Source organism: Lonchura striata, chromosome 1, assembly GCF_050655825.1.
Source record: "Lonchura striata isolate lonStrDom1 chromosome 1, ASM5065582v1, whole genome shotgun sequence".
In the NCBI taxonomy this organism is placed as follows: domain Eukaryota; kingdom Metazoa; phylum Chordata; class Aves; order Passeriformes; family Estrildidae; genus Lonchura; species Lonchura striata.
This window is the reverse complement of record NC_140703.1, coordinates 18,248,391-18,274,058: the sequence shown is the minus strand read 5'-3', so window position 1 is coordinate 18,274,058 and position 25,668 is coordinate 18,248,391. Positions and strand designations below refer to the sequence as shown.

Below are 25,668 nucleotides of genomic sequence, written 5' to 3'. Positions count from 1 at the left end.
AGCATCTGAATTAGAAAGAAATGAATGTAAAAAGGCTGATGATTAAACACTTCCCAAACTCATGGAAAATGCTCACATAAACTTCTCTGAAAGAATTAATAAAAGGATTTCCAGCTCCCAGCCAGGCAAGAGGCAGCAATAAGTTTCTTTGCTATTAGTCAGTGGCTGCTGGGCAGAACATGATCTTAATTTTTTGTAGTGCTTCTCAATCCTATGAATTTATAGAGGGATACATCTTTGTGTTTCTGGTTAACATGCCCCATCAGGAGTGGCTCATGTGTCTCAGAGCTTGATAAGTATTCAGCTGGCCTTATCTGATCCTTTCCTGCACTCTTTTGGAAAGCTTGTTCAATTTTATCCTGCGCCTTTCCTGGTTTAGAGCTGATAAATGCTCAATACTGAAATAATGTAAACAATGTCAGTGTTTCTAAGGGTTTTCAGAGCTAAAATGCCCCATCTGATCACGTTTCACCCTTTGCAGAAAATAAACAGGATGCAATAGATTTTTATTATCTTCTGTTCCAAAACGATGTCAGATTAGCTGCAAAATAATTTTTGTTTGACAATGTTGTATAAATAATTTTTACTTGAATGGTAGTGATACCAAAAGATTTAAACCCAAGAGCTTTGAAGTATTGTCCAATTGTCTCAGTGTATACAGCATTAAGAAATGTTTTAACTTTTGTAGCTTTGAAGGGTGTCTTAATATTAAGCAAAAGCTGGTGTGCTTCTGCACCACATGGAAATGAGGAAATATTCAAAAGCACTTTTCCTTTTTGATAGTCCTTTATTGGGTGATGCTGAGTGACCACTTCAAAGATGAACCCCCTGCATTTGTGTGTTTGCACAGATCTTAACTCCAGCCCAACTGGGGCCTGAGGAACCGATGCAGTACAAAAATGACTGCTGGAGTTTTTGGGGAATAGAGACACGTTTTAAACCATACTTTCATGAAATAGGAATTTTAGTCCTTTATTATGAGAAATGATGGATTGTATGAGTTGCTTTTTATAAAATAGCAGGAAAGATTATTTCAGAAAAGAAAGCAGAGACAATTCAGAGAAGGGAAAGCCAAAATGTATCTTGATATCATTATTGAATTTGGTATAAGAAAGAAGATTAAAAAAAAAAAAAAGGAGAAATAAAACTAGAGGTAAAAAAAAAAACCAAAAGACATCAATGAGTCTTTGAAAAAAAAAAAAAAAAGCCTGAAATCTGTGTGAATTTGCAGCTTAAAAAGAAAATGTTTAAAATGTCCTGTGAGTTAAACTCCATTGGCTGATCCCAGCAGCATCAGGAGCTTTAGGAAGACCATCAGGTTTCAAATCCACTGTCAGTTCATCAGGTTTCCTACTGGTGTCACTGCAGTGGTGGTGTTGCACTGTATTAAAATCCTTGCAAAATTCCCATTCCAGGGGTTTATGTTTATTCCTGCATTTGCAGGGGTAGGAACAGTTTCAGGATGGGTCCTCAGCCCATAAAAATCACTTCAAAGGAAAATCACTTAGAATGAACCATCCTTTTAATTTTGTCACTTTTTTCAGGAGGGAACTTTGGAAAAGAAGCCTGAGGATGAAAGCAGCAAATAAAGCTCTGATAAAAGCCTTGAGATAGTCATCTGCCTTTCAATCACTCTGTGCTCCATGGCCATTGTCTTCTTACCTCAAGGTACCACTCACCTCTGGGAATTTTTACCTCAAACCTTATGAAAATGGAACAAAAAAGTCGAAGGTTTTGAGTAGTATTTGGAAGTATTATTTTAAGAGAATATTGAATTTGATAAAAAGTTTTTTTTTTCTTTTGTGTAATTGAAATACGATTAAATTTTTATTAAATGGTCAGTAATAAGTGAAAAGTTCACCTTTTAAAAGTTTATTATAGTTTCTAGTAGTCTCTTAATTCAAAAGAAAAATTAAAAAACTATTAAAAACTTTTAATAGTGTAAGATAATAGCTATGCTCATGGGTAAAAACGACAAACAGAACAAGCAGGAACAAAAGTACTTTTGTTCTTAAGAATGTTGGATGAAATTTAAAAGAAGACATATTATAAGCATTACAACATCTAGATTATAAGCATTCAATAACATCAAAGAATACATGCTTAGCATATGGATACATATATTCAATAGAAATAATTTTTTCTCTCCCCCACTCCTCATTATTTTTTTTAAAATTTTTAACTTGTATTTAATTCTATGAAGTGTTTCCTTCTTTTTTTTTCCAGTAGTGCTTGTGAAATTTATGCCAAATGGAGGCCTTATTGTTGATTTAAAATTATTACAGTACAAAAATATCTGTGCAGCACGGTAACAAGTGCCTATGAGCCAGAAGTGCTCAACTCCATTAATCTCATATAAAGATATAGATAATTTCCTATACAGATAAAAACGTCAGGCAATATAAACCCAGAGCACTCTTACCAGAAACAGAGACTTTGCATTGTATTTGGTTCCTCTATGCTCATTTTTGCATCCTTCCCAAATACCACATGAGTTTCAGTGGTATCAGATTTTGTGGCAGTCCATAGAAAGCAGTGGAAAAAAAATTCCAAAGGGAACTTTTGTTTGATTTTCTGGATATTTATTCTGTGCAGGCTTTCCCAGGGGCTTTCTCTTTTAAGTGAAGCTGGCTGGCTTGGTTGAAAGGTACAGATTTCCTGTCCCTGTCTCTGTAGGTTTAGCATCACAACAGCCCTGATGTTTTCAAAGAGAGAGAGAGAGGCTCAGCCCCTGCATCCCAGCTGTGCTCCTGACTGGCATTTTAGGGAAAAGAAAATGAAGGAGGTCTGGAAAAGAGGGGCTCTCATGGAAGAGAGGAAGGGAGCGTGAGGGGAGTATCTCAAAATTATAGAGCAGCCCATGGGTGCCATCAGTAATTTCCATCCCACCATGGTAGGGTGGAAATGCAAGACAAGACCCTTGCTCTCTGCCTGGGGCCAGGAGACATGCCTGAAAAAATCTGACCCCAAGCACTGAATTTTATTTACTTTTAATCTGGTTTCTAGGCCAGCATCAGCTGCATGTCCTGGCTGGGCTGGCCTTTTTCCTCACAATTAATATTTGGATGAGTCCCAAAGGCAAAGCTCTGTAGATAATCCCTCAGGAGAGGAGGATGAGAGTGCCTTTGCCAGTGTTGTGGTTTTGGGTGCTCTTCTCTCAGGTGGGCACTGTGCATAGGGAACTAACTTGGCTTCTAGCTCATTTCTGATTTCTGAGTTGAGATGCTGGATTTCCTGCATGACAGGAAATCACTCTGTCCTGGATTCCTCACTTAACTTGTCTGAAACACACACACTGTCTCCCTCTTCACTGGCTTTTGAAGTTTCACTCAATTTTATTTATTTTTTTCCCCTGAAAAAAGGGAGAGAATTCCCTTTGATTTTACTGCCCTTGGATGATTCAAGCAGCTCTGACTGAGAACATTTGAAATGATGTATTGACATTTCAGATGGATCCCTGGTAGCCTTTCATGGCCACTGGTGCCAGGCTGGGGTTTGACAGTGTGGGCTCCACTGAGTTGCTTTGCAAAAAAACATGTTGTGTGAGGTGTTCTCCTAATATTTCATATTTTAAGCCAAAATAAATATTCAGGGAGGAGTAATTAAAGGTGATTTGTGTGCACAAAGGTTAGGGAAGGTAGGCCTGCAGGTAGTGAGACAGACTGAAAATTTAACAGGGTAGAAATCCACTTTGAGCTTACTATGCTGTTTAGTCTGGTGACTGCAGCACTAGCAAAACTACCCCAGCTAAGGAGAAAGAATGCAAATTTCCACACTGAAAAGATAAGAGATAAGAAAGACTCCTCAGACCTTGAAGCAGACAGGGCAGAATGACCCAGGAGTCCTTTCTCTACTTTCTGACAAAAACTGGGTACAAGTGTAACTAGCTGTAAGTGTAACATGAAATCATCAGAATGAATATGTATGAACCTATTGTGAAATTCTGTGCAAATAGAAATTAGTCAGGATAATAAAAAAAAGATCGAGAGTTCTCAGAGGTGCACATGTCCATTGAAGGGCAATGAGTCCCCAGGTGTGTCCAGCGCTGTGAATGAACATTCCCATTTGTTGCAGCATTTTTGAGAGAGAGAGGGCATGATTTATGTTTGGAATGAGATTTGAGCTACTCCAGCCTAGGCCTCAGATTTGGGCCTTGCGAGGCCTTCCAGGCTCTGACACAGTTGGAAATGAAGAGCTTGTGGCACAGTTAGAAATTGGATTACGGTGTGATGGGGAGCACTGCGCTGTCTGGGTGTGAAGTAGCATAGGTTTATAGTGTGAGGTTTAGGCCACCTTAAGACAAAGATGAACAATGTTAGCATGGCAATCAGAGTGCCTTTGTAAACTGTAAACTATATAGAAGTGTATGCAAACTGCCATCTTCTCTTGAATAAATGGAGAACATTGCATTAATCATATTGGTTGGATGTGTGTTCTGTCCTGTCCAGCTCTCCCGATTTATGAGGTCCCTGGCTTTGCCCATTCCCTCCAAATCTTTATTGGAATTGTAGGGTTTGATTTTTCATTGGAGTTTCAGTAGAGGGGGGTGATATGTCTATGGAGAGCGTCCTGCTGGTCTAGGGGAGCAGCTCCCTGCCCCACACCATGACCCACCCCGGTGTCCCCAGCCGAGAGCTCCTCTCACTCTGGGCAGGGGGGAGCTGATTTTCAGTGCTCAGCAGCTTGGGTGTCCCATGGGCTGGACTGGTGATCTTTTTACCTCCTGTTTCTGACCTGATTTTGGCCATGATAAGGTGCTGGCCAAAATCCCTTGTACATGGAACCCAAACGTGCCACTTCCTTGGACCTCATTATTGGGTTTAGACTATTTATATTAGGAGGGATTTCAAGTCCTAAGGTGAAAAAGCATTTTTGATGTTACTGTGAAAAGTGATGTCTGAAGACAGTTTTTAAGTAGCAGAAGTTGGAAAATAATTAAATTACAAAGCTGTTGAACGGCTTTATAAAACTATGTATTTTGCAATTTTCCTTTTGGAGAGGATCACTCCATCACAAAATCTATTTTTTTAATTTCTTTTTGCCATTTTTAGGCACCTGCCCATTGTACATGACACGCAGCTGACGGGGGAGAAGGAAATGAATAAGGGGATGAGTAGGTTGTGTTTCTTTCTGGTATCACCTTGTTTTTGGAATAATTTTGTACCCTCCACCCTTTTTTCTTCTCCTGGAATCTGCAGGTCCACATCAACCAAATCTCTTGGAAGCAGCAAGTCCCAAAAGGATGTGACTCCCGTGTCACCAGGGAATGAGGGGGGTGGCAGGAGGGGACAGTTTCAATGGCAGGGAAAGAGAGTCCCAGGGCATTTCTTTGTTTGTTTATTTGTATTTGCATTTCACATGGAATAACTGTTTTGGTTTTTAATTATGTGTGAGGAGTGTTGCCAAAAATAGAAAACATTCATTTGAATTTTCAATGAAGCTGATTGTACCTCTCTTCCATTTAATTTCCATGAATATTCTAAGGACCATAAAGGGAATATTCACTGGAGCAATAAATGTTATGCTAATTCCGTGGGACAAAAATGGGAAGTGAGTTTCAAATTCCAAATATTCTTAGTGATAACCTATTTTATGCAGTACCCATTCAAATCCAGGCTTAATTTGCATTGACATTAGAGACTTGAGGGTGTCTCTAGACTTCAGGGTATTTGTACACCTTCTGCAGAATCAGTGAATCTAAAATGCATCAAGCAAAATTGTGCCTGATAAAAGAACTGCAAATTTTAGGAAAAAAAAGAGAAAAATATTTATTTTTTTTTCTTAAACCCACTTGGACAAGGGGGAAAATTTTCCATAAGCTTTTGCACTCTTTGTGGATTCCTCCAAACAGGATGAAGAGTATGGCAAAAGGCTTTGTGAGTTTGGTGCTGAGAGTTTGCTTCTTTCTGTCATTTTCCTGCGACTACTGAATTTTCCATAAAAAGCCAAGTTCTGTTTGCATAATTGTATTGACAAACAGTTATATTTATACTAGAGAACACACCATTAAGCTGTTTTATAATATGATTTTGTTTTGCTATTTTCTGAAGTTTTCTTTTGATAAAGAAATTTTTAATAAGCAAAATTTTAATAATGCTGATTTGTGGTATATTTCCAATATTTGTTTTAGAGTAACTTTAACCCTTAGTTAGGCCTTTCACTAAATAATTTCCCCTGAGGATTTTTCTGCCTGAAAGGCCTCCTTTAGTGCAGACAGGTATTTTGACTCTATATTAACATGGGGTGCATTTAATTTTAAATTGATATTATCTTTTTTTTTTTTTTTTCAATTTAGTTTAAGCCTCTTGCAAGTGTCACAATAGAAAATGAACAAGCACTCTGAAATCTGGAATAAGTGTTCAGGTAGGATCATTTCAGCATCTGTAACACATGCTTTGTTGTGCTGAATTTTCTTTCCTTTGTAGAAAGGAGAAAGCCTAATATTTATGGGCTGCAAGATTTTATTTATGGTGTCAATAAAGCCTCCGTGTATTATCTATACGTGAGACAAATGCTTTGAAATTTCCCCACCAAACCAGCTTGATTGGCTTCTTTCCCACCCTGTCAATGAAAATGCAAATCAATAAATAGTATTTCATTATCTTGTGTCCAGAAGCTGATTTGGCAATTAATTGTGTGGGATGTGTGCTCTGTGGCTGAGGGGGTGCTTGCAAGGAGCAGGTGATGGATGCACTCCCACCTTTGGAGACCTTGCTTTAATCCTGCCATAGGTCACGCTGGGAATGAGTTTCTGTGGGCATGTTTTACTCCTTAGGGCTTGTCTGTCCACATCGTAAACCCATCAGGCACAGAAACGCTGCTAACCAGAGCAGCAGGCAGCATGGGGAAGGGTAATTCATGTCCCTCAGCAGAAGTGTGACTGGGAGCAACCAAGCTCAGTTTATCCTGAATTTAGGTCCCTTTGAAAAGCATTTTTTTTCCCAGAGACCTTCCTGAAACTCCTTTAAGGCCCCAAGTGCAACTGTAGCATTGAGCATTTTAATATATTCAGGAAACACCCATTTGACAACAGCTCTTGTTGATTATTGGATCTTTCGAGTATCGGTGACAAAATAAATCAATCAGAATAAAAATAAACAAAATCAATCCATCAGAATAGAGAGATGTTCTCAGAGGTGATTTGAATTCCAGTGTGTCCTGTGTTCCCCAGGCAGCCCGGTGACCCCATCCCAGGTTGGGGAAGAATCCTCGAGCCAGAGCTCAGCACTGCATCCAGAGCCTCACGACAGGAGCTGTGCCTCGAGTGGAGGTGGGAGGTTTATTATTTCACACATTCTGTGTGTGTCTTCATCATGCACACCCCCTGTTTCTCATAACTCCCTGCCTGCTGAGCAGGAAAAAGGAAAAGCCGAGCGGGAAGCGGGAGGGATGGGTCTGTGAGAGGCACTTGTGCCACTCACACACGCAGGTGCGACGCCTCATCAGCTGCAGTGCCCTGCTTCACACCGAGCCTGCATGGATAAGCATTCCCAGATTAGCTGGCAGGCCTTGCATTTCAAGGTATGACTGTGTTTCTGGCATGTGGTGTAATCACAGGGAAGAGTTTTGATGGATAGCAGAGAAGGAGAGGGATGCTCACTGAGGCCAGTTGATGCATACAGGGTCATTTATGTCTTGTCCATAAACTTATGAAGTACAAGAAGAGACCCCTGGGAGGCCAGTGACACTAATGGAAAAGTTAAGTGCGAGACTGTACAGATGGACTTGATGGCTTTTATTCAGAGTTGTTATTAATTTAGACAAAAGCAATCTAAAGCTGTCAGGAGTGCAACCTCTTCATTCACTTCTGTAAATTATCATAGTGTCCATCACCTCAATAACAGCAACTCAGGTGTGTTTGTCTTAGAGGTGAATCTCAACCTGCTGGATTAACTTGTGATTTGGAAGGAAAAAATTAACTTTCATTCTCTAATAAGCTGTGGGGTTTTTTTTAAGATTGCCTTTTTAATATGCTTGAAAGTGGTGCAAAGTCAAAGTGTGAGCCCATAGCAAATGCAACAAGTTGAGTAGCAGGCATTACCCTTTATCTAACTGGTCTGTGGATGGCCATGAGAAGTCATTAGTTCCCAAATTCCAATATTCACAGGTATTTCTGCTATTGTAAGGAAAGCTGGTGACAGCAGGGTGAATTTTTTTCTCATTTCCAGTTACACTTGAGTACCAGCTGTACCATGTAATAGTTGTAACATTTTTTTCCTTCAAAGGGAGCATCCCTCACCCTGATGAGAATTGCAGCCTGAAAAGATCATTCTGATTCAGTGCTCTCAACTGTCACCCCTCTGACCTCACAAAATAGACTTTTCAGCTTTTCTGTATCACCTCCTGCTTTCCCTGGGCACGGTGCATTCTCATCACCTCCTCCTCCAGGCTGACATTTGATTCATTGAGATGCATTCTGATAGAGAAATCCCACATTAGCCGCTCTTCTTGGGAGACTGACAAAACCTTTGTGATGGATAAGCTTTCTTCTGAAGTTTGAGATAGCCTAGTGTACACCTGATTTTTTTTTTTTTTTTTTTTTTTTTTTTTTTTTTTTTTTGTGTGTGTGTGATTCTGCACCTATGAGGTAGGGCAGCCTCAGAACCAGGACGTCTGTTACATGATATTTGTAACTCTAGCCGTGGAGAAGCACAAATGATCTCGTGTAATGTTAAACAACAGCTAGTCTCTCTTTCCTTTTCCTTATCTAAGGAAACATAATTCACTCTGTGCCTGTGTCCCTAATTAGTAACACTTGCAAGCCTTGACCTTTCAACAGAGAGCTCAGCTCAGCCTCATCTGTAGAGAATTGCCCCTATGATGTAGCTGTGCATAATAATAAAAACAATTTAAAACGCATTAAAACCTTAAAAGAACCCCACCAAAACCCAAACCACTTAACAGCTTAGACCCAGACTTCTCCAGTTTATTCATGTTGAGCAGTAATTTGCTCTGGTAATGGTCCCAATGAGGCAGTTTTAAGATACTGTGGACTGAAAGTAAGAGCATTGTTTAATAAATAAGCAGTTGTGTCCTTCTTTGTTCGTTTATGACTCAATGTTCTTTGTGTCCAGTTCATGATTTGTTCCCAGGATCAGCCTACTTTCAACGCTTTGTTCCTTTGCCTTATTTTCTCTGATTATTTCTCATAATCTGTAAGAGAGAAAAAAAAATTGTTAAAGTCCCAGCTGGAATGCAGTGATTTTGTCCAGACAACTGTCACTTTTAGGGATGACTGTAAATGTTTATTTACTAAGTGACAGTACGACGTTTTTTCTTTGTTATGTTACAACTATATATTGCCAGGTCTCAATTTCTTATTACAGATCATAGAAGTGTCCTCTGCCTGAAATAATTTTAAAATTTAACTAGATGTTTCTCGTGCACATTGATTTAATATACATATTTGTCTAGTTCAGAACAACAACAAAAAAGCCAGACTCCAAAATCAGTATGTTGTCTGAAGAAAAGTAATGCCATATACAATTTTTTTCTCTCTAGTCAGAGCACTTGTCCAGGGATTTCCATGGGATTTTCCACCTGATTACTTTAAACTGCACTTCTCCCTTTGTATCAATCACTGGAGAAACAGATGATGAGTGCTTACAGCATAAGAGCTGCTGATGGTTTTACCTTAAATCTAACTTGTATAGGTTCTCAGATTTCCTTATTTTCACTTTATTTCATGGAGAAAATAATGTCTTTCAGTGTTATTTGGAGAAGAAATTGTATTAAGCCTCAGGACCAGGAGGGCTTACCATACATTGGATTCCTTTTCTAATTAGGATGAATTATGTTAAAAAAAAAATTCCTCACCTTGAAGGTTTCATACATTAGAGAAGAAAATTTCTGCTTTAAAAAAAAAGAGGGTTTACTACTACATTAGCAAAATTGGGAACAAAATCTGTGCCCATTTTCCCTTTTCTTTTGTGAAGCCAGTAATAGTGGCTGCCCATTGTCAGACAAAATAATATCAAAATTTGCCTGCTCTTATGCATTTTACTGGTGTCTCCTCTTTGCAATCGAGATGCCAAATCTATCCAGGTGATATTTCAATGCCCAGCAGCTTGTGAGAAATACTCCCCTGACCATATGTAGGGGCTGAATAACCAATCAGCCCGAGGCAGGCCTTGCTGTGAGTCCCAGGGATGCTGGGTGATGGTTACCACAGGGCTTGGATTTGGAGCAATGTGTTTTTCCAAGATGAAAAGAGGGAGTACGAGCCTGATTCAAGGAGTTCATTCCCTCCAAGGTGATAGTGCCCATCAAGTTTGACCTTTTTATGCAAGTATATGTAATAAACTGCAGATTACCCTTTCCTAGGCTTTTTTTCCCCCAAAATATTTCTGCTTTATAATGTTAAAAATTATGAATGTTACTCTGATCTAGTATGCAGGGATGTTTCTATTCAGCTCCCCTCACTTTAATTCTAAAGTTCTTTAGAATGCATTCTTTAATGCATTCTTCTGGTAATTTATTTGCTTTCAACTAAGTGCTGTTAACCTCCAGTTGAGAACATTTGGGGTTTTAAAATTCAGATTTGGAGGGTCTGAAAAGAATAATGTGTCTACATTTACATTCCAGACTTCTGCAACTGTGATGAAAACAAGATTAAAAAAGAAATCATTGGCAATGCAGTGCTTCAACGACTGAACTGCTGACATTTTTTGGTGGATATTAAGGTATCTTTAGCTGCTATTTTAGCAAAATGGGCTAAATTTTCTTCTATATTGTATTCTAAATTTCAAGAGGTACATATAAAGGAAAATGTTGCCCTGCTACTTAAAGAGTTCATTTTTTTGCATTTTTTTGTTAATGCTGGATTTTCTTCTGTTGCACATGTACCTTACACATTTGTAAGGGCCTTCTTCTGCAGCTGCCATGCAAATAGCTGTGTATTTGAGATGGCTGAGATCATACCTAACTCATCTCCCTTAAAAGCTACCATTTCAATTCCTCCTCCCCCTGCTACTTGACCCAGGCTCTGTCTGAGCTGCTCAGCTGTGGAAACAACTGCAAAGGAAACAGATAATGATGGTAAACTGGGGTGTCATGCTTCTCTTTGTGTATGGCCATTGTAATACAGATCCAGCAGGCCAACAATGACTCATCAGTGGCACCAAGCCTGCAATTTTGCTGTGTTTGCAATTTCAGAGAAGAAAAGCAGCTCACAATTACATGTATTAAACTTTCAGATGATGCAGAAATGATGACGTACATCACTTCTATTATCAGTCAAACTCCAGGGAGAGGGCATCGGATCTTTATGCAACCCAGGTGCACATTTTTAATAATTTAATCAGCCCAAAGCACCCTCATTTTGCCAGAGAACTCTAATTCATGCCTTGAAAACCACACCATGCCCTGTGTCTCCCCCCTGCCAGTGGCAGTAAATTACAGCTCACCATTCATAATCTTTACCTGCATTTAATCCAGCACCCTCTGCGAGAACCTCAGCCAAATCTGCTCCACAAGCTGAAAAAACTGGACAAAAAATGCCATGAATTATCTTCATGGGGATTATGAATAGCAAAAGGGACTGCTTAAAAAAAAAACCAAGAAGCCAACAAGCAGCTGATAATTTGGTTTAGGCAAATACATGTGAGAAATGTATTCGTGCTGGTCTCTGAGAATGATGTCCCTCAGCAAGGATGGATTGGTTGTAGGAGAGAGCCAGACCCCTGTTTGATTTTTCTCTTTTCTGCCCCTTTTCCTTTCCCAATGTTGTCACAGGCCAGGGAATAGGATGGCAGACTGAGCAAGCAGCAATCCTGGTGGGGAAACTCAGCTCACCTTTTGGCTAGGTGGAACTCAAATTTAGAAACCCACTTAGGTATGATCTCAGCTACCCAAAATACACAGTCATTTGCATGACAGCTGCAGGAAAAGGCACTTCCAAAAGTTTAAGGTACATGTGCAACAGCAAAAGATCCAACATTAATAGATGAATTCAGAAAACAGAGCACATTAAGTAGCAGGGCATCACTTTCCTCTATATATACCTATTGGAACTTAAAATAAAATACAGAAGGGAGGGGTAGGGTTAGAGGGATGACCTAAGGAAATGCCATGGGAAGTGGGATGCATTTCCAGAGGGTAGAAATGTGATTCAGGGTTGGGAGGAGGTTTTGGAGGGGGTATGTGTGGGTTTGTTTTGCCTACCAAGAGCTTGCTGCCAGCATGGGTATTCCTAATTCCCAGCTGGGGAATTAGGAATTCCCCAAAAAACCTTACAGGGGTGAGGGGCCTCCATCAGAGCAGGGCTCAGGGACAGCCCCAGCTCTGCTTTGTGCCTCTTCCACTCTGGTTTGTGCCTCTGCCCCTCTGCTTGCCCACCCTGGAGAGTTCCCCATGGCCCTGAGTGCTGGAATTGGCCACCTTTGTGTCCCCCAAAAAGCTTAATGAAAGAAGCTGGAGCTGCTGTTTTGAAAGCTGTCCAAAGAGGATTTGGATGCTCTGCTCTCATTAAAAAACTGGTGGGAAAACAGGTGCCAAAATCCTGCTGTTGACCTCGTAAATCTGCCTGCACCAAAAATCTCCATAGAGAGTTGAGAAAGACAAGTGCATCTTCATCTGACTGGCACTGGCTGACATCACACCACTTTCAAAGTATTTTTTTTCCTTATGTCTTTTTGCCCACACCAAAATGAATGGTGGGGATGGGGAGAAGAAACACACCTAAGAATTTTTTTAATGTTGTTAATTTTGGATTGATATTCTTCTCTTATTTCAATTTCCTTTTAAAGGGAATTTAAAAAATCCAACTAGTCAACCAAAAGATTAATTTTCTTACTGTTCTACTTAAAACTATTTCTAGGTACAGAACTTGCCAGTCTTTGTAGGTATTGGCATAAAATAGGAGAAAATATTGAAAATTAAGAAATGTACTTTGTTTTTCATCACCAAAAGAATATTTTTACATTTAAAGAGTGGGTGAAGAAAAGATAGTCAAAGCTTAATCCCCACTTAACAAAAACATTTCCATGTGTTTTACTTATATGAGTCATTCACAAGAAATGAGTCACAACTGAGGAGTGAAAAAACTTCCATAGACATTAATAAAAATATTAACAAAGATAACTACTTATAACATATTGCTTTAAAAGAGCACTCAAAGATGCTATAGAGGTTAGAGGGGACCAATATGCTTAATTTCTTCTAGCTGAGCTTTGTCATTTGGTAGTCAAGGTAAATAGTGCAGGTTTTATGAAAAGAAAATAAGTTGTTTCAAAAATTCATGATTCCTGCTTAACATATCTGAACTTTTATAAACTTAAAAGATACAAAACATCTCAAGAAATCATATTGGCTCATTCAGAGAAGTGTTAAGCAGAATAATTTGAGTCCATCCATGTGATTGTAGGGAAGTTTCTGATAATCTGATACATTTCCTCTGGTGATTAAAACATTTTGCATGATGAGCTGAGACAGTGGAGTATATTTCATGTTTATGGATTTTTCAGTGTCATCACAGTTAAAGATTAACAGGACTCCCAGTGCTTGTTCTTGGATTTAACAATCAACACCAGAATAAATTAATCCAGATCCTCTTTCCAGAAAAGACCTGCTGCCCATCAGTGCCATGTCCCAGGCAAAGGTAATCCTGATGTCTTTTTCTCTGATATTCTTGGTGATGATGAAGTTAAACATGCCTCAGATCCATACAGACTGATTGAACTATTCCTTTTTCCCTTCCTATTTTTGATAATTATTCATTGTTAGCCTCTCCATAGTGGAAAGTCTGTTACTGCATGAGCAGTGGTGTTCAGTATTTTGGAATTTCAATTCTGCAGAGGCTGTGCAGTTCGGTTTGTTACCTTGAGAGTGGAGGTAGATGTGATAGAGCAAGAGGCTGAGGCTGCACAATGACACTCAAAACAGGGAGTAAATCCCTGGAAACCTTCAAAAAAAGCTGTAAACAACAAAGCATGTGTTACAGATGCTGAAATGATCCTACCTGAACACTTATTCCAGATTTCAGAGTGCTTGTTCATTTTCTATTGTGACACTTGCAAGAGGCTTAAGCTAAATTGAAAAAAAAAAAAAAGATAATATCAATTTAAAATTAAATGCACCCCATGTTAACATAGAGTCAAAATACCTGTCTGCACTGAAGGAGGCCTTTCAGGCAGAAAAATCCCCAGAGGAAATTAATTGGTGAATGGCCTAACTAAGGGTTAAAATAACTCTAAAACAAATATTGGAAATATACCACAAATCAGCATTATTAAAATTCTGCTTATTAAAATTTTTTTATCAAAAGAAAACTTCAGAAAATAAGTTTGAATGACTGTCATTGTGATGGTGGGACACAACTCTCTTCAGGTTTGGGCAGCTGAAAGTTGTGTGTAGTTACAGAGGTGACATCACAGGATGTATCCATGTGTAAAGGTTGTGGATTCTGCCCAGGATTTATGGGACACAAAATTTGCTTTGTCTGATATCCTGTGTGAGTGGTGAATGCTTTAAATTTCAAGTAGCTTCAAGCCCACAAGATTTGCCAGCACCATAGAAAGATGTAAAGTTGCTGCAAACCATTTTCCCTCGATTTCTTTACTGAAACACTTCCCCTTACTTATTTTAAAAGCAGTAAGTATTTCCCCAGAGGATTTCTTGGCTTTCCAGCCCTTTTGCTGGTGCCAGATATCAGTGCCAGGGGTTTTTCTGTTGTGGTTCCAGTGCCTCTTGTGCAGGAATTGTCTGGAGGCCACAAACTGATTTGGCTGCAGGCAGCAGATGGGGCTGACAGGGCATTGACTCCTGGTGTGGTTCAGATTATAATTATTGACCCAGGGGTGAAAGGCTCTGGATCCCATTACCAACTCCCTGAGTCATCCTGTTCCTTACAGCAGGGCTGGGAACAGCTGATGCAGGATGCTGCTGCTCGATAGCATCTGCACTAAGAGCACTTACTCAGATTTATTGGCCAGCATAACTTTCAGGTTTTGTTTATTGAGCAGCAAATAGGGATTTTTATGGAGCTGCACTTATGAAATCCTCAAGTCCTTATGCAGCTAAACTTTTTGCTGAAGACAGATCTCTTGAATAAGAATTAAAGACAAGGCAGTCTGAAGTTATTTTAGAATCCGAGCATACTCTGATTCACAAAAATTTACTGGATATATTAAAAGCTCTGAATTCAGGAAATCCCCTGGTGTGACATTTTTCTGATATGAATGCTGTGGCAGTCCTTTTCATTTGTGGTTGGGACTTAGGGCACGTTCTCATTACCACTATCCGAAAAGCTGCACATCTTTGCATTCCAGCCCTATTGTTTAATGGATGTCTCTGAATGGAGGAGAACTGAGATAAAAGGGACTCAGAGTTAGGAAGGAGAATCCTTCTTGCTCTTGGATGCAGGTGAAAATCTGGACCATCACCACCCTGTCATGTTTATGAGATGATTTTTTCTTTCTTTTTTTCACATCACTCTAAACAATAAATGTTGTGTCCCATTCTGTCTGTATTATCCTCTAACCAGCTTTTGTTTGAATGATACAACAAAAATGAAGCTGCTAGGCACCAGATATCTCAAAATTTTCCCTACTTTCTTATATTTTTACAAAAAAATTATGTGGTCAGATGCATTGCAGAAAATCACAGCACTGGAATTTGCTAGGGAAGAACTTTAGGTTTTTTGCTTCAACATAATTTAGTCTCTCTGAAATACCTCCACTTAAAAGTGCTGCACCATCCAAAAGTTAGTGTCAAATAGATCATTTGGTCTAACAGAAACAAAATTTTCTGGCATAAACCCCAAATTATCTTTTGCAGAGCTGTTCTCATAGGTGCATAGAAAGGAGATTTATACAATTGCTAAAACTTAGAGTGGTCAACACTGGATTCATGTTGAACTTTTTTTCTCCAAACACACTTAAACTGTGGAATTGTTTTCCTGAACTTCAAGGCAGTGTATTTATTCTAGATATAAAATTTATAAGTCACTAACATTCCTCAGGTGTCTATAACTAGTAATTTCCCACTCTGTCATGTGGTTGTACTGTTATTTTTTGTTGTTTCTTTTTAACTTGTGCAATGCTAAAATTGTCGTAGATTGTCAGGGAAACAAAGAAATTGCTTCTTTATACCTTCAATGCATTTGGTTAAGAATTAATTATGCACTATGAAAATTCTGGGGCACTGGTGAAAATATGTGAAAATAAAAACTAATATTGGTTATAGGAACAGCGGCGATAAATGTCTGCTTTTATATAGAAATATAGCAAAAAAATAAGAACAGAAGCTGTCTTTTAAAGTAACTTTTCTTTAAAAATATTGCTAGAAATTATTTATAGCATTGATTGCGCATCAAATGAGGAGCAGATTTCTTATTTTTGATTATTTCTGATCCTCTTGTTCTTCCAGACACCTTAAAGCCTGTAAATAGAAATGACAAATCATGCAGGAAAAACAGTTTGGAAACTCTTAGTCAAGAATGGCCAGGATTTCAAATGAGAAATGGCAAAAGCAAAAATATAAAAAAGAGTACTCTGAAGATTTTATAGGTTTTATTGTGATTAGCTGGAAAGAGGAGCAGTCTGGAAGGAAGTGGGCACATTAAATATAACTAAGTCTGCCACATTTCCATCTGCTTTTATGTATCCAAACCAGAAAGGAGCCACCTGCTAATCAGAAATGCCATGTCTCATTTATGAATGCAATTAGTCTATTTTAGTTAATTGTCTTAATTAGTTTGGAAAACTTTAAACATATGGGCAAACAGCAGAAGATCAAAAGATAACAGTGATGCAAATGGAAGTTGTAAAAATATGATGAGTAATCAGAGGAGTTCAGGGCAAAATCAAAAATTGCAACATAAACAAGGTTGTGGTAAAAGTAATAATTAAAAACCCCAGCCAATTTAAGGAAAACATTATCTAAACAAAACATAGATTAAAAATGGGAGAGGGAGAAAAGCAGTGAAACTTGTGTCCCCACTGCCTTGGTACCTTCCTCATCTCCAAAAATCCCATGATATAAACACAGGCTGAGGAAAAGGCAAATAAAAAGAGCTCAGTTCACCATATTTAAGTATTCTGCTTAAGTACACAGGCCTACTTTTTCTAGGTTTTAGCTGGTTCTTTATAATCTTTTGCTTTTTCAGTTATTTTCATGTTAAAACCCTACATAAGTAGGTTATTAACTTACATACCACATATTGCCATTAAAGGCAACAGTAAGTGAATTTCTAGATTTTCTCAAGATTTTTACTCACTTTTTTTTTATTTTATTTTTTTTTGTTGCTACAGCTGTGAGCACAGCCAAATGCATCCATGGAATCTGTACAAAAAAGATAGTGCAGTTTTCACTGAGGAGCAAAGCACCTCTGCCTTTGAAGGAGAATTTTGGCGTTGGGTCAGTAATGGATTAATTTGTTGGCACTGGTTTTAACCTGGCAGTTGCTAATTTTGGTTTGGTTCTGGCCAGTGGTGTTCCTGACCTTTGGGGTGAATTCCATGCCTTGAGCAACTTCAGTGACATCCCTGGACAAGCACCGATTCTTTTGGAGGTTTGCATTACTATGAAATATCCGTGTAAAAGTCCATTCCCACTCATTATTCTTCTTAATATCCCTGGAATTTCTCTTCCATTTCACCCCTTCCTTCTGCAAATGTGCACTTCCAGGGTCAAACTACCCCAGGGCCAAGAGCTAGAGGATGTGTACCTGATATTTTGTATATTTTGGAGCCTGCTGGAAGCATTTTATGCTGCTTGGCATGGCAGGGGGCACTCCTACCTTCAGCCCTTCCCAGCTGTAATGTCCCTGCTGGAGCAGGGATCACTCTGAAACGAGCTGCATCCATTCCATGCTGCAGAGCAACAATGTCATTTTGGCACAAATGTGCTTGTTTAGTTGAATTCAGGAGATGTCTGGGATGTGCAACCTTGTTTTTTATGAAAGAGAGCACCCAGGTAGCCTGTGAGACATCTGGAATGACTGAGTCAGGGAATGGTTGGCTTGTAGCACGGAATAGACTTTTGGGATAAAGATGAGGAAGAGTGAGCTTTAATTAAAAATCCTCTCAGCTTATCTTCTCAGGGAAACATGATTTTTCAACCATTAAAAGCAACTGGAGCATTACAGTAGTCTAAAAAATGTTTTCTGGAAGGAGAAATAGCTCCTAATAGAGTGAGGCTTGCACTGTGCAATTCAGAAAATTCAGATAGGCCCCATTTGCTCTGCTGTGTAGAGGATGCAGTTTCTCCACTCACACTGAACAGGGAGACAGTCATCAGCTGAATTAAACAAAATCCAGGGAATTACAGGGAAACTTTGGAAAAATACCTCAGCTTGAAAAGAAATGACAGAGCAGCGTGAAGCCTGGATGTTTGTGACACAAGTTAACATTTCTCAATTGCCCAAAATACTGGTTTCACCTGTTCTGTTGTTGGAATTGATCTGCATAGACAGATAAAATATTGGCAGTTATTTGCAAGTCATCAATAAATCAATAACTGGTGTAAAACCACTTGAATTGAGCAGTTTTTCCTACCTATGGTGCTGCTGAATAGCATGATCAGGCTGTTGTGAGAAGCTGGAAAAGGAAAACAATGAACTGCAGAGAACTTTTAGTTCTTTTGTGATATTTCTGATGCTGCTCAGAGATATTAGAGCTTCTCCATGCCTTGAATAGTATGTGTGTTGTACTGATATTATTGTTTCTGTCCTTTGAAGTAAAAAAAAAAAAAATCAGGGCCTATATCAGACAGCAAATTAACTTTTTTTCTCTATGTACAATGCTTATTTTGTTGTAGATTAAAGTGGAAAAATAAAAGTAAACCCACAGCTCTCTCCTTTACTTCCATTACTAAAAAAGAGTGAGTAAGAGCAGGTGTTTGAAAAACCCTGTCACATAAAGATTTCCACTTTCTTTGGAAAGCAAGACTATTGAAAGGAACCTACAATTCCTGGTTTTCTCTAGAAACAGTAACACTGACCTTCCTCTAATCCTTTTGACCAACTATTGTAAGGCTGCTTACCAACAGAAATAGAAACCACATGCTGTCAGTCAGGGCATCCTTAATTTCTCATCCTGAGTAAAGTAAAACTAAATCCTTTGTGCAAGAGCTCATAATTCTTCTCCTTTCTTGCAGCTGAGAAGGATCATAATGGAAAGCGACACTGAAAAATCACAGGTGGGCAAGAGTTGTGGCAACACCTTTTAGAGCTGAAAAATATCCATCCAAGAGAGAAAATGATGTGGGTTTGATGGCTTTTTGTTTGTATGTTTGGGGTTGGCTGGGTTGGGTTGGGTGTTTTTTTGTGTGTGTGCTCCTACAGACAGCCTCTTTATTATAACTGCCTTCCTTTAAAGGGGAAATTAACTGCTCATTAGAAATTAGTGTAATTGTCTTCTTAAGCCATCTCAGAGCCATGGAAACAGTGGGGATGTTCAGGCAGGCAGACTGTAGGCCAAAGGAAAATCCCTAAAATGCCTTTAGAAACATGGGTTGGCACAAGAAATCTGTGAGAAGCCAATTTAATTTTGATTCAGCCATCTTAGTTTGTCTCAACCCTGGTTGTCAAAAAATATTCCTTATTAGGCAGTTGATCTTGTAAAGATAGATAGGCATTAAATAAATTCCAGTTTGTAGGACTGGGTATCTTCATAAATTCCTTTTAGTTACATATGGAGGTATCAACAAAAACAAAAACAAAAAAAAAAAGAAAATATTAAAGAGAAGAGCAATTTTTGAGAAGTCCTGGTTGTTTTGAGGTCTTGAAAGACACTGTCCAAGAAGGAACAAAATCAGAATTCCAGTTGCATGTATTAATAAATAGTTGATTAGAAGGGGTAATGTGCCTCTAGAAGATAATGTGATTCTAGGAAAAAAAAAAATTGTGACTATTGCTTTTTAAGAGCTAATTGGTGTTGTTGCCACTTTCTTAACCTTTTATTCCCTTTATTTATTTATTTATTTATAAATGTTACTGTGTCTTGGCTCCTCATTTATTCTACGGCAGCTTTGAATATGTAAAATAATGGATTGCACAAACATCTCTCAGGATGGGGTTAGGTATTAATGAACCTGCTCTTGGCTTGGGGACTGCAATAAGTCACCTTTATTGATTCAGTAGGGCTCAATATATTTTAAAAATTATTTATAATAATTATTTATTTCATTTTTTTACATTTTTTATTCTGTATGTTCATTTAGTGAGCTATAGTAAGATATTTTCTGGTGTGCAGTGTATCAAGCAGCCTGGATAATGGATTGCCATCCCAAATATCAAACAATTCAAGTGATGTATTTTCATCCCATGACAAGTGAGGACCAATTTCTCTTGGGGTCAGAAGAGAACTGGTGGTGCAGCCATAGTTCAGGACAGCACAGAGATATATGAAGTTTTCTGTTTCCATGAAGTTCTTAATTTACTCACAAAGTTCCTGGTTTATAGTGAATAAATGTGTCTGGATATTTCCCAATATTTGACTGTTTAAAAAAATCAGTGAAAATCTGATATGACTAAGTTACTGAATTTCTTTTTCTGAGCTACTTGGAAGCACATGGATAGTGAGGTGATTGCTCCTTAATTCTTTTTGGAGTGATGGATAACAGCAACTGAACAGGGATCTTATTGCTTGTCAGAATGGGTTTGGTTAGGAGGAAACACATCTCAACTCCAAGACCAGGTTTCTCTTAAAAGAAAAGTACAACCAGTTGGGTGTCTCTAGCAGAAGCTGGGTATTTCAGATGTTCAAACCCCAGAGAGCAGATATTCAGGTGCAAACTTGTGTCTGCGTGTGCTGGTTCCACTGGCGACTCAAGACTGGGTCTCCCCTACCTCAAGTCAGTGTGAATGTGTGTGTTTTCTTATATAAACTGCAAAGTTATCTCTAAGAATGATTGAGACATTCACTGTGGCTGAGAAATGACCTAAAGAAAGTATTTTGAGAGATCCTGATTAGTGTATTTCCCCAAACCCACCTTTTGTACAGAGAAGTTATGTATTAAAAACAAATTGCCAGCATTGTGTTAAAATATAACTACAGTATTTCTATTGTTTTCTTCGTCAGGTTTTGCTTTAAAGTCATGAGATGCCATCAGTTTTGGGGAGAAATCTCTATCAAGGTTGTTCTGTCTGCCTCATCAGTTGCTCACTTACATTGGGGGCACCCTGCAGCTCACGGTGGTGCCTTGAGATGCTAATTACTCTGATCTGGAGTTTTGTGTACAGTAATTAAAGAGCCAGGTAGCAGCAGACATGTGTTACCCCGAGATAACATGCTCCTTGGAAGGATCATGAGGCAGGAGGTGGAGTGAGTGCCTCCAGTGACCTGGGAAACTCATTTATCTCAGCACTGCACGGGCCTGGGGAGGCATTGCCACTGTGCACCGACTATCAGCACGATCAGCTGTGCTGTGATGGATTGCAGCATGTCAAACAGATGTTTAAAACATGTTCTGCCTTGTGCATCATGTGATAATTATGTCTGACTCTGAAGGACCAATGTATCAGGTGTGAGGAGATAGGAGCACGAAGTGTTTGGGTTTGGTTTTTTTGTTTTCACTGGGATATGCATGACTGGCAAAAGTTACCTTGAAAGAGACTTTGAGCTCCAGAGTGCCACAGCTTCAGCAAACCCAACATCCATAATGCAGGAGAGAGCTCACATGGAATTGCCTCAAGTAGAGCATACAGAGCTGGTTTGTATTGTTCCTTTTTTTTTTCACAAATGTAGGTGTGCATGAGTGTGTGTTTGCACACCCAGAGCGATCTCCACTGTGTTTATTTTTAACCCATTATTATTTTTTAGCCCCCTTCCCAGTGTTGTGAGTTGTTTCATTTTTCAGGTGACTGAAAGGAAATATTTTTCCAGCAGCACAGAGCAGCCTGGCACTGTCCCTGGGATGAGGGTTGGCTGCTCAGCACAGCCCTGGCAAACAAAGGGCTTTGTGCTGCCTGCTCTGCCCACAGGCACCACATCTCACCCAGAAGAAAGGTCTATCTTTAATCTGAGCTGCTCAGAAAATCAAAGGGGGGGATTAAAACAAGAGCAGTGACTGATTTCCGTAGGAGATCACTTTCCTGTTTTATTTGATAGAATGAACAAGAGAATCAAAGCAAGGTTAGGTTTTTTTTTTTACCTTTTTTTCCCCAGCAATTTTTGTGATGTCAGCTCACAAGGTATTATAATAATGGAACACATGTGTGATAATGATTTTAGAAATTTTCCTTTTTTTTTTTACCTTAGAATAATTTACATATAGCTGCTCTGGCAAGGTGTGTGCCTTCTGAATCACCAGGCTTGTAGTTAAACACGTTAAAGCTGATTAAATCTGCAGCTGTTTGTTTCTTTGCATTCTTTTGATCTCTGCTAAAAATAGCCCCAGTGCCTTCATAAGGACTAAATTTCAAAGGTATGGTGGGATATTGCTTCAACACTGGATATGAGCAGCAAAAATTTGGTTTGTGCTGAGAGGAAAGAGCAGTGAGAGGGAGGGCTAGAGATGTGGAAGAGTCCCCAGTCTTGGCTGGCCTGCCAAATGCTTTAACAAGGAGGGAAATGTTGTGTCCTTTACTGGCACTGCCTCCCTACAAGTGAAATGTGCTTCTCTCATGTGTTTTAGACAAGCTGGTGATTTTTTTTTCCCCTTTTCTTCTGTAAAATGAGGTTAAGGTGGCAGTGGAGGATCTCGGTTTATTCTGTGCTGGTTTTCTTTGCACTTCAGTGGAATCCATATGGGATGGTGATATCCAGCTCTGCATTGCTGCTATTTCTCACTTTAATGACCCTGGTAAATCTTTAATGATTGCCATCACTGTCAGAAGGGCACAAAGGACCCTCATCTGTCTTGATGCAACCTAAGGAAATATGCACATGGATGTCAGTTAAAATAATGGCATTGGTGGTAGGTCACTTGGATTTTTATGGGTACCCACCTCCTCTTGCAAAAAGCAGCACAGAAATCCTACTCTTAATTATTATAATCACTTAAAAACCCTAAATGTCTGTGTCTTAGTCTTTGGGTTTTTTTTTTTTTTTTTTTTATTAACTAGGGCAGCACATTCCAGACAAAAATAATTGAGACAGGCACTTCACAGGAATGGGCCTCCTCATTTCTGTATTCCAGAGCAGCTGAGATATAAGACCTTATTTTAAATTAGGTATTTCAAAGTGTGAGATTTTCATCCAAAACTTGATTGAAAGTCCATGTTAGAAGAATCCATTCTACATTAGAACAAAGCTTTTTCCACCACTCAAGCATTGTTTCATCACGAGTGATTTCCCTATCATAGCTTAGCCTTTAAGGCATAATTCTCTCAAATTATGGGGTGTGCTAGCAGTCCTGAGAGTCAGAAACTGGATATACACATCTCCTGCTCTCATTAACAGCACTTGCCTGCCTAATTCACTGAGCAGCACAGAGAAAATGGAGCCCCATGGGTCAACATCAATGGATTCAATGAGGTCTTCACCTTCTAAAAATGTCATTAGTGGGAGTAAGAGCTGGCTGTGGGCCCTGGTGTTTGCTACAGCCCCCTGGAGAGAATAAATCTGACACAGAGGTGCTCAGGCTTGCCTGGGGAAGCTCCCACCCATTGTTCCATGGTCTACCACTCTTGTTCATTCCATTTCTCCTGTGTCACCAGCTCATCTGAGTGTAGGGGCAGACACTGAGCCCTTGCCACCTGTCTCCAGCCTTCATAAAATTAAATGTTCATGCTAAGCCTGCTCACATCTTTAAATGAGTTAATCTCCCACTAGAGTTGTCCCCACATAGTTTTTCACACCTGGTTCAGTTGCAAGGCTCAAGCTGAGTTTGCAGGTAGATCTGGACAAGGGGAAAGTTTTTCTGGTCATCGCTAAAGCAGGGACTTGGTCGCACTTCTGCTTAGTGGTGATGGTGTGTGGGATCAGATTAATCTGTCTCCTGCAGCTGGGAATTTTTGTCTCCCTTATTATAATGTACTCAACTACATATTAAATTGAATTTTTTCTTGATTTCCATAGAAATTTCAAGGTGCTCTATCTCTGACCCTGATCAGTGGCTTTATTTCAGAACCGTCCTCTTGGGCTGTTGTTCAAAACAGAAACACCTTGAGAACTTTTCTGCTGTATGTGGTAGTTAATATTTGAATCCACTTAATATCCAGAGCATGAGATTGGAAAAGGATGGATGACCTAGAAAACCACAGTGTAATCTTATTAAAAAAACTAAAGAACTATTCAAGCTCTAATAAATCATTATTTTATTCATAAACCATATATTCATAGCAGATTTTTATTACACTTCTATGCTTACCTAACTTTGTAGTCTCTTTTGATTTTGTTTTTGTCTGCAAGTTGTTTTCCACTTCTAAGACATTTGATCTGTGTTTTCCTTTAGACCTCTGCCTCTTTGTATAGATTACTAGAAAGGAGCTAAATTACAATTTTGTCTCTGATGTGGATATTTCTTTATTGAAGGTTGTACAAAGGCATCCTTCCTCAAGCTCCATTTCAAACAGGGCTTCAAATATAAACTATAAAAAAAAAAAAATAAATAGCTAATCTGAGCAGACCAAGACATGCTTAATTTCAGCTTTCATGGCTATGTGTTTGGTACAGTGTTAACAGCCAAGTTCACAATCTTCTGTGTTACACAGTTTGAGCAGTCTCAGGCCTTCCAATATTCTATTTGAGGATTTTATGTACAACTCCTTGAAAAAAAAATAGGTTCTTAAAGAGTGTATCATAGTACTGGGTTCAGCTGTAATCTGAGGATAAAGAATTCCTCTGTTAGATATGCATTTTTCCCCCTTGGATGTGGGATTTCCTGTTGGCATTTTGTGTTTTCCTCCTGCAAATAGACACAGCACAGGACTTTACAGTCTGTGATGAGGCAATGTGAGAGTCCTCTTGTGGGAATACATTTTTTACATGTGTTAATATAAACGATGCAATAGTTCCTCAGTTAAAATTTTCACTTAAATGTATTTTACCCCACTTTGGCAGGTATGGATTTATAGAAAGAATGTTCACCCTACACTTACAGCACTTACTGTGATTGCTGGGTGAGTTCTGTGAGAATTTATGAGCAACAATATTAATTAGCTGAGTTATACATTTTATTAGATACAATTTTCCAGCCATATAATTCTTGGAATCTGAAAGACAAAAATTGACCTGCTTGGGGTTTGTTCCACAGTCAAGGCTAGAGATTTTTAGTCTTTCTCTGTAGGCATATTTTAAAGTAATGATGTAATCGTTTGTATCCATTTCCATGTTGTGGTGTAATATTTTCTGGATGTTATTTTGTCTTCAAACATCTCTGAGATGCAAATTCAATTGATTTAGTGCTTCTTGTTTAAGAAGAGAAGGATGCACAGCTGAGTTTTCCCGAATGATTGGTCTATAAAGACTAGATAAGAATACTTTTGGTTAAAGAAGGCCTGGATTTCAAGTTGATAAACATAATAATCTCTCAAGGTATTTGAACATTAATGGGCTTGATGTTAAGAAGATATTTCAGAGACAGCTGGTATTTATGTTTGAAGATATGTCCTGACTGCTCTGCAGGGTACAGGACTGTTCTGTATGGACTTCTAACCTCAAAGGAACAATCTTGCTGCTCATATTTCCTTGCTGAGATGGATGGAGAGCAAAACCAAAAACATTGTGTCCTCCCAACCTCTGAATGGCAAGGGATGGTGGGAGCTGTGCTGCACTTGCACTTGAT

At 38.9% G+C, this 25,668-nt stretch overlaps 1 long non-coding RNA gene across 2 annotated transcripts in view; it reads left to right on the top strand.

Moving 5' to 3' along the window:
• The window catches only part of LOC110481504 (uncharacterized), a 30,417-nt gene extending 7,463 nt beyond the window's left edge, over window positions 1–22,954 (top strand). Inside the window, exons 2-7 of one of the 2 annotated variants that reach the window (XR_014951156.1) lie at window positions 1,545–6,363; window positions 7,172–7,270; window positions 10,585–10,682; window positions 13,464–13,597; window positions 17,250–17,355; window positions 19,096–22,954. This is a non-coding gene — a long non-coding RNA (uncharacterized LOC110481504). The remainder of the gene's footprint in view (window positions 1–1,544; window positions 6,364–7,171; window positions 7,271–10,584; window positions 10,683–13,463; window positions 13,598–17,249; window positions 17,356–19,095) is intronic. The other variant, XR_014951158.1, reaches the window with a different exon arrangement.
• The last annotated feature ends 2,714 nt before the right edge of the window (window positions 22,955–25,668 follow it).